Source organism: Capsicum annuum, chromosome 5 (assembly GCF_002878395.1).
Source record: "Capsicum annuum cultivar UCD-10X-F1 chromosome 5, UCD10Xv1.1, whole genome shotgun sequence".
Lineage (NCBI taxonomy): Eukaryota > Viridiplantae > Streptophyta > Magnoliopsida > Solanales > Solanaceae > Capsicum > Capsicum annuum.
In genome coordinates, this window is record NC_061115.1 from 78159978 (window position 1) to 78168307 (window position 8330).

Genomic DNA, 8330 nt, shown 5'->3' on the forward strand with positions numbered 1-8330 from the left:
GTCAAGGTCAAAAGTGTTTTAAAATAATGAAATAATATCCAATTACCCTGAATTATACCCTGAGGGGTCATTTGGTTTAGGTATAAAAAATTTAAGGAATGAGTTATCTCGAAATAAAATAAAAGATTATTTAATCTCTTATTTGGTTGGAGGAATTAATTCAACCGAAATAACTTATCCCACCATTTTCCCCTTAGTGATGGGATAATTTATCCTATATACACGGTGAAATAAGTTATCCCAGGTAATCCCGGGATAACTAATACCGTATAACAATTTTCCAACAAAACGACCCCTAAAGCTATAATACACCTTAATTTAAATATTACCCCTGAATTAATTAAAAGTGTAATTATGACACTCTTAGTGCCTACGTGACACATATGTGACACATACGTGGCACAACATACTGAAGTGTCCACGTAGGCATACGTGTGTGCCACGTAGGCACTAAGGGTGTCAAAATTATATTTTCAATTAGTTCAGGGGTAATAGACCTCTTTAAGTTGAGGTGTGTCATAATTTTTTAGGGTATAGTTCAGGGGTAATTGGGTATTTTTACTAAAATAATTAAATAAATTAATTGAGCAAATTAATATTTCTAAACTTGATAATCTTTTCTAAAATCAAATTAATCCACACCCTGATTTAATGTGTAATAAATATAAGGAACTAATTAATTATTTTTTAGTCTTTTTTTTTTAATAATTAAATTGGAGTTGAAGTACTTATTATTGCAATTCTCAAAAAGGATCCATACAACCGAATAATAAACAAAAAATTTGAATTTGATGACCCAACCCGGCCCAATTGCCAAATTAGGTCTCTATAAATAAAAACACTCTAGGGTCTCCTAAAATCAGACAATATTTGGATCCCCTCCGCTATTTTCGTCATTAATGATGTTGAGCTCTATCTCCTTTAACCTTCAATTCCAGTTTTTTTCACTGTGGGTGATGAATTATCTTTACACGTTGCTGTGATTTTTGTTCTTGCTTAGCTTGCAGAAGTAAGAACAAGCACTGCTTACTTATTTCTTTCACTTTCCTTATTCTGTTACTGATTTTCTCCCCTGTGTGTTTTGATGGATATCCATGGGTTATGAAGAAACTAGTCTAAGGGCTAGAACATTGTATCTCAAGTTTTTAGATCTGTGTAAGTTACTTAATACATACCACATGCATTTGATTTCTCTTCATTTTTGATTTATGTTTCTTTTGTAGCTGAAGTAGAAGAGGAGAAAAACAAGTTGCTCCCGAACTTCTTCTTTCAGATCTCCAAGTCAAGCACAAATGACATGTTACTAAATTCGTTTCTCTGCTCTCGATTTTGCTGGTGACCCTTTTTTGTTGGCTGATGTAGCCCCTATGGCGACCACAAACTTTATTGTATATGTAATAACTGTGAAACACTGATACGGGATAAATAAGGGAACACCAAAATTAGTCCAAAAAACAGTCCACAAAATGGAAGAAATCCGTGAACCCTTTTGGAGACCAAGTCTCGGCTTCCTAAGAACACAATAACAAGAAGATAGCAAGGTGTTTATTACATCAAATCAACGGGCAATAAACTAGATTAACAATATAAGATGATGAACAAGAAGACACAAGATTCGGATTTAACAATAACAACAAGAACACAAGATTACAACACAAACACTAAACAAGATTACAAGAAGGTAAAATGATAGATAGATAGACCACATGAAGGTATAATCTTAAGAACCCAAGAATGGACACTCTTGGACCCTTATCACTACACACAACAATAAACCTATCTCTTACATAACACAAGATCGGATTCCACCTCTCTAGCATCAATGTTTCCAAGCAAGCAACAACAAAAGAGAATCCACCCTATTATTATATCCTAGTTTCGGTGGTCACTCTTCTCACTAAAGAGAGAGAGCTTGTTACAAGTCTTACAAGACTCCCAAATATCATCCAAAAAAACTAAACTAAAAACCCTACAATGTTCCTTTTATAACTATAACAAAATATAAGTTAAAATGACCAAAAGGCCCTTCAAAGAATGGGCACCCATCTAGTGTAATTTATGGGCTGATTTTTTTGGGCCTTTTTTACATTTTAATTGCACGTGCCAAGGCTCGGGTCCAACATGCACTCTCCTAAGTCCATATCCGTGATTATTCCCATGTCATCCTCCCCATCTTGAGAGGAATTTGTCCACAAATTCACGGCTTCACCTCATTCAATTGGTCACTTCAAAGGAAATCTACTCAAAAATAGTCCGCAAAACATGAAGAGCCCAAGAGCTCAATAATAACAAGGGACGTATCAAAAGCGAGCTAAAAATATCCCAAAAGAAATGCACAAAAATAGTCTACAAGCTAACCAAACTGAAGAGCATAATGACAATAAGTCTCGAATCCAACATCTTTATTTGGAACCTCGGCTTCCTCTCCTTCTTGAGATTGGCCTTCAATCTCATCCGACTCAAGTCTCCTTCTATCATATAAGCATCGTCGTAGACTCCATATCCTTCATGTGTCTCTCTACTATATTCCTCTTCTTGGATGTGTCAGTTTTTGGAATTGGAAGTTTTGGTTAAGAGGCTCGATTTGGTAACGTGAAGCTTCGTTTGTAGAGCTTGGATGAGAGGAGATTGGCTTCCAAGTCCTCCTTGTTGGACTTGATCAACTTGTGGGGGAAGTGGTCTATCTTGTTCTCGATTTTGAGGGCTATTTGGAGCTTGGCTTATGGTATTATGTAGTTGTCTTGGAGGATTGGTCATTGGAAGTAAAGTTTCGAGAGTAAAAACACGAGAGTTCCTTCGACTCTCCATTCGATCCAACCTCTCACGCATAGTTACCACATCCAAGTTAATTTTTTTAAGACCCGCATTTGCCCTAGCAAGATCTCGGGACAAAGCATCAAGGAGAGCTAAAATGGTTGTCATTATGGCCAAGAAATTACCTACAAAACAACAAATAAGTTAGTTGTACAAGAATGGTCCTCACACTTCATCTCTATTGTTTTGGCTCTCAAATTTTTTTTCTCACTTTGATCTCACAAGTGTCATAACCTTGCTTGTACTCCGTGAGGTAGTAATAGGTGTACCAAGTATTACAACGACTCAAAAGGATAAGACACACAAAGGAACGTATACACGAAGGACGGGTTCAAAACTAACTTACAATCTAAAACTAGCTTGTAAGTTAGTAATGGAATCAACAAACGAAACTAAAGAAACAACACAATAAAAATAAATTTTTTGTGTGAATAGTAACTTGGGTGACATAGCAGCATACCATTGGTCACGGCCCCACAATTAGTCACTAGTTGAAGTTTACAAACTTTAGTTACTATGTAATGTAAATAATTGGTTTTGGAGGAAAGTATATGTCTTATATCTCATTTAAGTGTAATCTTCAAAAGGCAAGACTTGACTTTGTACAATTCCCACAAAACAAGGTCCTTTGAAACAAGAAAAGTGGTTGAAAAGTAGATGTTAAATCAAGAAAGTGATGGCTCAAGTCTTCTCACAAATAATTTTACAACTTGTAGGTTCATCTTTTTGAATCTATGTTATACTTTGGTTGTATTAAGTTGTAAGGTGAGATGAAGAACAAGATGAAAACCACAATAAACTTCAAGAACACATCAACAACACAACAACAATTTCCACCCCACAGTAAACATCAACATATATCACGGCAAATTTTAGTGTCAACACACGGCCAAGGTTCTTTTTGGTGTTGTATTTCGATTTTAGAAAGGGTGAAGGTTGTGATGAATGTCAAGAACTCAACAACAACTTTATAAAGAGCAAAAAAAACACCAACAACATCCAACCAAGACTATAACAACAAGTCCACACGTCCAAGAACAACAACTTCAACACACGGTCATGGTCTTGTTCACAACAACAACATCAATTTTTTTAAAGCTCAAATCTAGATGACTCAAAGTGTTAATGGACAAGAATTCTAACACTTGAAATAACAACACAAGAAAAATAAATCCTAGACCTAGACACACAACATTCGGCCAAGATACAGCAACAACAAGTTCAACTTCTCGGCCAAGATCTCAAGCTCGAGAACACGTTTTTTTTAATTATTTTCTTAGCAAGAAATCCCAAGATTGGTATTGTAAGAACAAAACCAAAGATTTCTTTGATACCAAATGATACGGGACAAACAAGGGAACACCAAAATTAGTCCAAAAAATAGTCCACAAAATGGAAGAAATCCGTAAACCCTTTTGGAGACCAAGTCTCGGCTTCCTAAGAACATAATAACAAAAAGATAACAAGGTGTTTATTACATCAAATCAGCGGACAACAAACTAGATTAACAACATAAGATGATGAACAAAAAAACACAGGATTCGGATTTAACAATAACAACAAGAACACAAGATTACAACACAAACACTAAACAAGATTATAAGAAGATAAAATGATAGATAGATAGACCACATGAAAGTATAATCTTAAGAACCCAAGAATGGACACTCTTGGACCCTTAACACTACACACAACAATAAACCTATCTCTTACATGAGACAATATCGGATTCCATCTCTCTAGCATCAATGTTTCTAAGCAAGCAACAACAAAAGAAAATCCACCCTATTGTTGTATCCTAGTTTCGATGGTCACTCTTCTCACTAGAGAGAGAGCTTTTTACAAGTATTACAAGACTCCTAAATATCATCCAAAAAAACTAAACTAAAAATCCTACAATATTCCTTTTATAGCTATAACAAAATATAAGTTAAAATGACCAAAAGGCCCTTCAAAGAGTGGGCACCCATCTAGTGTAATTTATGGGCTGATTTGGGTGTATTTTAGGCCTCTTTTACACTTCAATTGCACGTGCCAAGGCTCGGGTCCAGCACACACTCTCCTAATTCCATATCCGTGATTCTTCCGGTATCAGACACTGTGGTCCATGTTAATCCCCTACTCATGCATAATTATGTGTGATGCTTATCTTCCTTGTTTTTATTTTTATTGCTGGAATCTGCTGCTTATCTATGTTTATGATCTTTTTTCCTTAACTTGGTAGCTGACTGAACTCATAAAATTGAATCTTTTGTTCCTATTCAATATTTATATTTGCTATGTAGTCTGCTAGCTGATTAGTTTCTCTGTATATGTGATATATATGAATGTTTAGATGACCACTTAAACTTCTGATTTCCTCAATACTTTCTTTTAGCATCCAAAGAATCTTCTATTCTCCCATAATCATCCTTTTAATACTAGGAGAGTTTGTCTCTAATTGAATTTGCATCCAATTTTGTCTGAGACAGTAGGAAATAACTTTTAAAATTGTAGTAGTTTCTGCTTCCATGTTTGTTGTAGCTCCCACTGATTGAGCCTCTGTGTATATCAAATCTCTCTTTTTGTTTCTATTACAAAAGGCATAGGAGCTCAAACCTGGATTTCCTTTGCTAGCACCATCCGTGTTGCACTTTAACTATTCTGTATCTAGCCTGTTCTAAATTTCACTATAAGATAGTAAAGTTGAGGTTTATAAGCCTGTAACACTTTTAGAATTCCTTGCCAGTAATGTGGTATGCCTTTTATCTATGGATATCTAACTTGAACAAGATAAAACATATTTTTCTGTAGCTGGTATTTCATCATATTTAAGGTAATATCCTTCCCATGTCTTCTTGCATTTCTTCTCTTTCACAGTTCCCACATCAACATTGTTGGAATAGCTTGAATAATGTTTTTATCTTTTGGGCTACCTCCATGACTCCACCATCTGTGTATTGTTTGTTGATAAGTAAGACAATCCATGTTAATACCTGTATATAGAGCAAATTGCTTCCATAATTGTTGAGCTATGGGAACTTTTAGTAATAAGTGGACCATGATTTCTTGATATCCAACCTCATAACATTGATATTTGAAAGCCATTTGAATGTGCATTCTTTTAAGATTGTCCTCTGTTGCTATTCTTTGTTTCCATACTCTCCAAAGAAAGAAGGCAATTTTAAAAGGAATCCCTTTGATCCGAATGTTCCACATCCAACTTATATCCTTATTTTTCTATCTCATAATATGAAAAGGTGAAATAACCATGAATTATCCTTTTGAATTACCCATCCACCAAGATTTTTCATTATTATCCCTTCCTTTCAGAGGTTTTATACTTTAAACTATATGATCAGTCAACTCATCTGGGAGATATCTCCTAAGTCTCTCAACATTCCACTCCCTATTATAAATGAATTCTTTAACTTATATTTATTCTTCTCCCTCATTCTACTCTACCACATAATAAAGTACCCCCATATTTGTTCAATTATCAAACCAGAAGCTGGAGTTTCCATTCTTGAGCTAATCATTTTTCAGTCGATTTTTACAAAAATGAAATATTTTATTCTCTAAAATATCACTCTCACCCAATAGATTGCCTCAAAATAAAATAACAGATCTATATTATTGTTATCTCCAGAGACTATTAACTGTTTAAGAACCCACATTCGACTTCTTTATCCTTCCTTCTTCCCTTACAACCGTCAATTTCTCTCTCTATCTTCGTAGGTAAATACTTCTATATTATTGGTTTTCATAAAATTGGAATGTTTTAGTTGATGAAGAAAAAGAAGAATTTTAATTATATTCTCTTATAGAATAGGTTAACAATTTTAATTTTTGATGCTCGACAAAGAAATAAGAATATGAGAAAATCCTCATTTGTGGTAGTTGTTCTCTTAATATGGTGATTGATGTAAATGTGGTGTCTTTTTGAGTGAAATTTGATTTTTTGTTATTGTTCTTGTTCTCGGATATTGTTGCTGAAAAGTGAAACTTAAACTTTGACTTTTTCGGAGATATTTATTATGATAATTTTGTTGTATTATTTGTGTTGTTGTATTGAATCACTTCACTTGATATTTTTGGTGTTGTTGGTATATGTTGGTGTTTTTTTGTAGTTGATGTTGTTTGTGTTCTAGATATGTTCTTGATGTTCTTAGTTGTGTTGGTGTTGTTGGTATTGTTGGTGTTTGTGGTTGTTGTTATTGTTATTGTTAGTGTTATTGGTGTTCTGGATTTTCTTTGTTTCGTTGATTTTGTTATTGTTAGTGGTGTTGTTAGTATATTGACAAAAACATTAATGTCGTTCAAGTGGTGATATTGCTTGGTGGTGGTGGTGGTGGTGTTCTTGGTGTGATATTGCTTGGTGTTGTTATTGGTGGTGTTCTTGGTGTGATATAGCTTATTGTTGGTGGTGATAGTGGTACTGATATTGGTGTTCTTATTGATATATAATGTTGCCCAATAGATGTTGATATGTTGTAAAGAATAAGAAATTATTGAAACATATTAAGCATTTGTTGGAAACAATTGTATCCTTTGTTGGTTTACTAGTTCGATTCTTTTTCAACAAATGATCTATCTGTTACAACAAATGAGTCATCTATTAAAAATATTTTTGTATCGTGTTTTATTTATTAAATTTTCTGTTACCTTTTTTTTTGATGATGCATAAATCAATTGTAATCATTTTTATTTTCTCTTGTTTGTAGATAAAAAATGTCTTCCAAAAGAAAAGAAAATGGATCAACTTCTGATAAACGAACTAAAATATCTCAATCACAAACAACATTAGAAGAACTTGTTGAACAAGCTCTTTCACAAACAAATGAACTATTATCATCTGTAGATGTAGAAAAAAAGAATGAAGATGTGGAAAGAAATAATTAATAAGATATTAAAGAAGAATCAGTTAAAATATCTATAGATAATGTAGAAATTGAAGGTGAAGGAGATGAAGAAGAAATTATAGAAGAGGAAAATAAAAATAAAAATAAAAATAAGAAAGAAGATGGAGATGATAAAGAAAGTGATAAAGAAGATGAAGAGGGAGGTTAAGATGAAGGTGATGATGAAGAGGAAAAAGAAAGTGAGAAAGTATATGAGGAGGAAGAAGATGGATATGAAGAGGAAAATGAAAGCGGTGTTGAAGTAGAAAGAGTTGGTGATAATGTTGATGACTATCGATCGTGAATGTAGATAAAACATCTAGCATAATCTTGTCAAAATTTTTAATATCGATAAGTTCCAAGTTGAGATGACTATAGATAACACTAGAGATTTGGTTGGTGATTTTGTAGTAATATCTGTTATGGGTAAATTTTTGATGGTTCTGGGAAGATATTAACGGATTAAAAATTGAAGGATTACTTTAAGTTCAACTGCGTTGGATACTTTCTTGATCTGCTGGAGGATAATAATGAACACTTTCAAATGACCATTATATATGGTCTCAAGTGCAGGATCAAGTATAAGGGTTATGATGATACAACATTAAAGAATGATGACAAGAAAATAGATGAGAT